The sequence below is a fragment of the Colias philodice genome, chromosome 22, assembly GCF_061535455.1.
Source record: "Colias philodice isolate Cphi_HAF_F1 chromosome 22, ilColPhil1 Martin Lab GWU primary, whole genome shotgun sequence".
NCBI lineage: Eukaryota > Metazoa > Arthropoda > Insecta > Lepidoptera > Pieridae > Colias > Colias philodice.
In genome coordinates, this window is record NC_143107.1 from 2,708,780 (window position 1) to 2,716,244 (window position 7,465).

General features: G+C 30.2%; 1 protein-coding gene across 2 annotated transcripts in view; it reads right to left on the bottom strand.

The window, feature by feature from the left end:
• Mctp (multiple C2 domain and transmembrane region protein) overlaps positions 1–6,585 on the bottom strand; it is a 58,439-nt gene extending 51,854 nt beyond the window's left edge. The window contains exon 1 of one of the 2 annotated variants that reach the window (XM_089709486.1): positions 6,400–6,585. The gene's annotated coding sequence lies outside the window, so the exon portion shown is untranslated. The remainder of the gene's footprint in view (positions 1–6,399) is intronic. The other variant, XM_089709487.1, reaches the window with a different exon arrangement.
• Between the last annotated feature and the right edge of the window lie 880 nt (positions 6,586–7,465).

The following is a 7,465-nucleotide window of genomic DNA, read 5'->3' on the forward strand; positions in this document are numbered from 1 at the left end:
CAAAGAAATTTTTAATCTGTATTCTATAATTTATTCAGTGTCGAAGTTGCCATGTCTAAAAGGCTTCGAGTAGGCTTAGTGATTGAAAGACCTTCATTGTAGTGCTATGAGTGATCACACTTCGAGATAAAACACATTTGAGTGGGCAAGGTGAGATGTTTTTGTTGTTTTCTTTTGTATTAAATGAGGATTGAAAGAAAATGTCGTGTGGATAAGCGTTATTTTGTGGAATCAAAAATAATATAATATATATTTAATTAGCTTCGCCAGTTTCACCTGCGGAAAAAAGTAAAAAAAATAAAAATTTCAACCTAATATGTCGCCTATATTTGTATTATTATATGAACATAATAATATTAAATTAATTTTTATTACCTATAGATATATCTACATAGTATATAAACTTTATAATTTACATAAGCTAAGCGATTGTAGTAGGTAGCTATTTACTAAAAATATGATTTATTATATAAAAGAAGTTGTTTTTAATAACACCGCTTTATGATCCGCCTAGGCTAGTGCAATTAGGATTATGCTTGGAATGTATACAATATTTTCCTATAGCTTGCTGTTATTTATGCTAAGATTATGGCAATAAGCTTCATGCAACTATAAAACCGTAGGAAGTTGAAAATTATGGATACTGCATCTTCATCTCCTTTAACTAATGTAGATGTTATTTATTATGAAGATATAAGCCAAAATTTTCATCTCTACTGACTATCTGACACTTATATTTCTGCTTACAAAAAAACTTGACTAATACAATATAAATATATAGTCCAGTCTGTGGGGAAATGTAAAAGCCTCTGCTCTACAAAAGGTGGCGTAGAAAATGTTTTGAAGCGATATTGTTTAGGTATGAAAGGTTAATAAAAATCCAAGTTTTCGACCTTGACGGACCCAGGCGCTAGCCGCCATCTTGAATTAAAGGTGCTAAAATTAGGTATATTTTAAATAACTTCTCAATTGTTTACTAAATCACAAAAGTGTCAATGAGGGGTTCAAAGAAGACAAAATTACCTACATTTTTTTCATACATGATTATTCTGTAAGTCTTAAAGGTAAAAAGTTACAAGCGACGGAAATAATAATATTTACAGAAATCATATAATTTTAATTTTGTTTAAAAATTGTGCACCTATCATTTTTAATTCTTTTTGATGGCCCGGGCTGGTTAATGGTGGCTTCTTCATTATCGTCGCTGAAATTTTCTGTTTCATTGTCTGTATTTTTAGTTTCCAACACATGGAACACCATGGGCAGCGTTGGCCCAACAAATGATCGTCAACACAGAACAGTAAATCGTCAATGTTTGCCGCCATCACGGCGATTGTAAAAAAACATCTAAAGACGGCCGATCATAGACATTTCGCTCTCTAAACTTTCGTGATTGTCTCTATCGCCCAACGATGCCCATTGTGTACAGAGACCATTTCACAAATATATAATCACAATAAACACTTCTTATCACAAAGTAATCCTCTAATATAACTCAATTGTATAATAAGGAGGTATCTAATTCCTCTTTACGTGATCCTTCTATGCGCGTTATACGAGGTTAAAGCTCTTAAAATGATTGCAGACAGATTCGATTGTGCGTACTTGCACCATTGTGAGCAAGTACACACATCTTATATTAATAAAAATAAAATGACTAATTATAAATGGTAAAATATTCAATAATGATAATATTTTAATTAATGTAAATGTAAACTGTATAAAAACAATGTAAACTAACATAGTAATTAAGAAATAATACTTACAAGTGGACCTCTGATGTTCTATTAATAAATAAATTATTATAAAGCCCTTGAGAGCTATCCATTTTGCTCATTTACTCTGTTGATTTTCCATTTATTTTAAAACCATCGCGTGTACAAGGAAAACCGTTTTATGACCGATTATTGATTATCTGTCTATTGAATGTATGGGTTTTTATTTGTTTGCAAAGATAAAATAATTTACGAGTTCTCTGCCTTATTGAGACGGTATTAAAATTTTAATATTACATTTCCAAGACAAATACATTATGAACATAAGTACATAAGTAATGCCTCGAATTTCATCAGCAATCTATACTATAAAGCTGAATAATATTATAAAGCTGAAGAGTTTGTTTGTTTGTTTGAACGCGCTAATCTCAGGAACTACTGGTCCGATTTGAAAATTTTTTTCGGTGTTAGATAGCCCATTTATCGAGGAAGGCTATATATCATCACGCTACGACCAACAGGAGTGGAGCCACGGGGGTGAAACCGCGCGGAGCAGCTAGTATTATGATAAACAGATTTGAAAGAGCCTATGTTGCTCTCGCACTTGACCGCTTTTCCATAAAGCTAGATTCTCATTAGATAGGCTTCAATATTAATTAACAAATGACAATAGTATTCAATTACATTCCGCTCCACTGAACAATGCAACACAAATTCTCATCTGAATGAAGCCTAGTGTTAATTTGAATTAAATTCTTTACAAAACCATTTGCATTGTTGACGATATTCAGTTTAAAAACTCTTGCTATATTCGCTGTTTTTTCAATTTGCTAACAGAAACAATTAGAGCTTTTCGGGAAAGTTTACAAAAAGGACAGTTTTACAGTTTTAAAGCATACATTTTTAAAGTAGTTGTACTTTAAGTAGAGTTAACTAAGCAGTATTATAATAATTATTTTTAAACATTATAATATAATGTTTAAAACTGTTGGCAGATAAATTGAAATAGAAACAGTACTATTTTATGAGTCGTGGTGCCGTTTCAGTAAGTATTTTATGTATACAGTTATGTTCATTATTCATTTGCATTCTTACACCACAATAGTTTCAACAAAAATATGAAATTTAAATAATGAAATGACACATATTTCATATTATACAGCTTTAGTTTTTACTACCTTTAAAACCTTATCACAAACTAGAAATATCGGTGTATGAAAATGACTGTAAGATGAAATATTACTTCGCTCTAGTTTTAAACTGGACTCGGCTGTTGGGTCACAGCTTTTAAGATATTGCAAAGTTTATGCATATTTTTTGGGATTCATGGCTTGCTAAAATTAACTGTAATTTTGTCCCTTCGTTCTTAGTTGTTTCGTGTTTCGTTACACTAAGTTATTGCGCCTGTCTTACTATGTATCTGACCAGAACATTTTAAATTTAACTCTAGTATATAAATTATGAATTAATTTCATTTATTTAGAAATAGCAAACGTTAACGTTTATAACGTAGAGTACAATTTTTAAAAACCACGTGGGTTTTAATATTATCAACGAGTTGTGGTTTTCAAAACAAATTCTAATAAATACAATATTTTATATAACACTCTGTGTTGATAAAAACAGTTTATCATACTTCCTGTCACAAATGTAGAATATTTCTAAACCATACAAAGGGCAGACGTGCAATGAATAAAAATTTGTATTGCAATAAACAAAATCTCTATTACATTCTCTCAGTCTTTGTAGTTTTTCCGTATTCGTAAATATATTGATAACATCTATGTCTTATCTATACAAAGTAAACAAACACATTGTTGTTTAAGTGTTACAGTAAAAATCACGTTTCCATTTTTAGGTCAACGTAGAATAACGGACACTGCCTGAACGTATCATAATAATTCATAGTTCATACCAAATTGTGACCAAATAATAAACACGCATGACTTGACATTTAAAAAATAAACTAATATTGAATTGAGATATTATAATGTCTATGATATTTGAATTACAATGTTATGTCAAAATCGTGTGTTCGTTGTTTAATTTGTATTTTGAAATTAACTTGTAAATGGGAAATTTTTTGTACCTATAGTCGAGCCAATTTTAATAGGCAACATTTGACGTCTATCAATTTTATCTTCCAAGAGAGGTAACCTGCTTAAAAACATCGATTAAAGTGAATTAATCGATACGGATTTGAAACATTTGTAAATCGAATTTATTAATTTATGATGAGTTTTGTTCACAAGTAATCAATGCATTCGATTCTAGATGTCAGATCTCGATTTTTAGAGTAACATCTCTGGTATTTAAAAAGAAAAAAGGTTTATTGACACAAAATTGTAGCGACGTCAGTTCTTCAATTCAGAAATTGTTTATTATGTTTAGAATGGTTCATCAGTAAAATGAAATCTTAAAATTACTTGTATCGGTCATTATTATTATAAATATGTAATCGTTATTGAAAAAAGTTAAGCAAATGTGCAGATCTAACAGAAAGAAATATCATGTTATTCTATGTTGTCGTTACTAGGTTACGTTGTTGAATTTTGTTGAACTGTCAAATGTTGCCTATTAAAATAGCTCTACTATAAGTGTTTAATAAGTACCTATATTATTTTTAGGAATATAATAAAATACCTACCTACTAGCTTTCTTTATCAGATCGGATTTGGATGCAGTTTTTTTAATAGATAGAGTTATTCAAAAGGAAAGTTTTACTATATGATTTATAAGATAGTAGACAAAACTGGCGAAGCCGCGGGCGGAAAGCTAGTGTGCTTTTACAACGGGTAAAATCAGGACAAGTGGCTAGTTTATAAAAACGATTGAAATTAAGAGTTGGGATATGTTAGTTAATACGATACATCAATAATCATGCTCATGTTATACGAATAGCACTTTATTTTGTACAAAAATCTTATATTTCTTGTAATGAAGGTGGATGACCGAAGCGTGACCCTAATCGTCTCGAAATTCAACCCTAACTTGTGACATTTAAAATTTAAATACCACGCAAATATAAACGAGTTCAAATTTAAAACGATTGTCGGTTTGTTGTGCCATTTATAAAATATAAAGCACATAATATTATAAAGGGTATTTTGTATTGTGCTCAGCGACGTCATATTTTGCTCTATATTTAACTTAAAATGTATAAATTTAGATGTTATATTGTTGTATAGGTGTATAATAAACTAGCCTTCCATTCGCGGATTCGTCCGCATCGTCTCAAAATTAGTCAATAAAAACCTCTAGATGCACGCACCTTAAGATGCGGTGAAAACAGAAAGAAAATGGGTGTACGTATTTTTTGAATTAATCACGAATAAAACTACAGACTCGAAGGAGGACTTTTATTTAATTTAAAGAACATAGTAATTACCTACTCAATGAACAATCAATGAAAAAGAAATTATTTATAACCCTGTGTTATTTATACCTATGATATTATGTAGTTTCTCTAAAATATTAATGTAAGAAGTGTATGTTTTCACATTAAATATTTAAAAAACCTGTTAGGTATTCTTATTCATAATATAATAATTATGCATCTCTAGCATTGTAATAACAACAAACTTTCCTCGTTTGTTAGAATTATCCTTTAGCTGTAGCGCAAAGCAAAAAGCGAAAATTAATTATAAAAGCACTTATAGTTTAAATAAATATATTATAAATATATTATAAAAGCAGCAATTTAATATTTTTAAGGAAGAAACTACTTCGAATATATGCAGTTGTATGTGACACAAAATATTAAAAAAAATGTGTAACGTGTACTAGTTAGTGTACACACGTAAGAAGTGAAACTTCTTTATGACCTTATTTTTTCAAAAAAATAATTTACTAGATATATGCAACTTTACAGAAATACGTCGAATCACGCGTGGTAGGGATAAGAAAAAGATGGCGCGTAACGGAAAAATGTCACGCGTAACGAAAAAATGTTACACTAAATTTTTTTCCAACCCCGATAAAGAAGTTTCACTTCAATAAAGCCACTTGATATAACTATTTGTTTGTCTATTATGAGACTATATCAATGATTCAATTTAACATAGCAGGAAGCATATGATAAAAAATAATATCACTATTCTAACAAAAACAAAATAATATATTTGTGCGAGCAAAAGCGCGCAGACAACAGAAATAAATTTCTAAAACTTTATTGTTCCGTAACTGCTTACAGTAACGAAGACAGAGAGCCTCTAGATAAAGGAAAAATATTTAATTTTGTATCTTTATGTACAAACGGCCAGTATTTTATAGTGCTACGAAATTATTTTTTTCCGTATTAGGTATTAGGTAGTTATTATTCTAAATTAAGTATTACGTTTTTAAGATTTTAGTTTAAACATGGGGCTATTGTTAATCCAAATATGTTTATTTTTCATTTTTATTTACGTTTGGTACTGGGCTTTAAAATTATCTATTGAACGACGATGCATGAAAATTTTAATTGTAACGCAAAAATAAGTTTATTTTGGTGAATTAAAATGTTAATTTCTAAAAATATACTTCAATTATTTATCTTGGCCAAAAAGCCTTGTGTAATCAAATAGCAATCCCGTTGTAACGCTTTCATAAGAAAAACATTTTGAGTAAACATTTTAACAATTCAACTTTCACGTTCATATTATGCTCAAATTATTCAACGTAAACGTGTAAATGTTAGTCTTACATGGAAATTATAATATTTTATGAATGCATTTTAATTTGAAACACAATTATTTGCACTGTTTACACTGCATCCAAAGTCAATAATTTGACCACAATTTGCCACCATTCCACGATCAAAACTTGACAGATCACAGACTATAAATGAAAAGACGCGGGAAAACAAAATTGGAATGCATCGCACGACTTTCATACACTCGGTTAGGAGGCGGACTGATCACAGAAAGAGGGAAAGGGATAGTGCAATCCCGTGTGAGGATCAGCGCTCACTGAAATTCCTACATTACTATAGTACGATTACTAGTATAGTATTGGATTCTCTGTGGTAGAGGTACGATAGTGATACAGCTTTAGCTACTTTACTGGCTTAGTGCTAAACTATAGAAGTGTAGTGAGAAGTTATACAGTTTTGATTGTGCTTCATTATTTGAGCTTTATGCATTAAATATGTATTATGACATGCAAAAGCTCATGCGTTCGATCGAATCGATGCGATTATCTAGGTCCTAGATAACTATATATCTATCGTTTCATTCTTTTTCCGAAATTTCTCGGCAGAAACAGTCGGTATTTGTATAAATTCATAGTGGGATAAAATCAGAAGCAACTAACCTGCACTACTGCAATATTTGTCATTTGTAACATTTGTAGACATTTGAAACGTCCGAACGATCGATCGAACGATCACAATTTAATAGTTTAGAGAGAGAAATATTTGTAGTTTCTCTCTTCACTTAATTAATAGTTCCACAAGTCATAAATCAGTATTTCGGCCGGTATACGTCAACCCTTATAGACGATGACAATTTGACATATTGGACACTTTAAAAGGCTTGTGCTTATTGCTAGACGATTTGAAAAGTAATGAGTTTGTGGTTTGTAGCTGTATTGCTTGCAACTTTGATTTTATTATATTTTTGTAACATTGTATACCTAAGTACATATTGATACAAACGAAAAATAAAAACGTGTCATAACAAAGTCTTAAAGTAGGTACTTAAAATCAGTTGTAATTTTATCCTCTTTTTTAAAACTCTAGCGTCAATTGACCGTATTAATATAATAATATG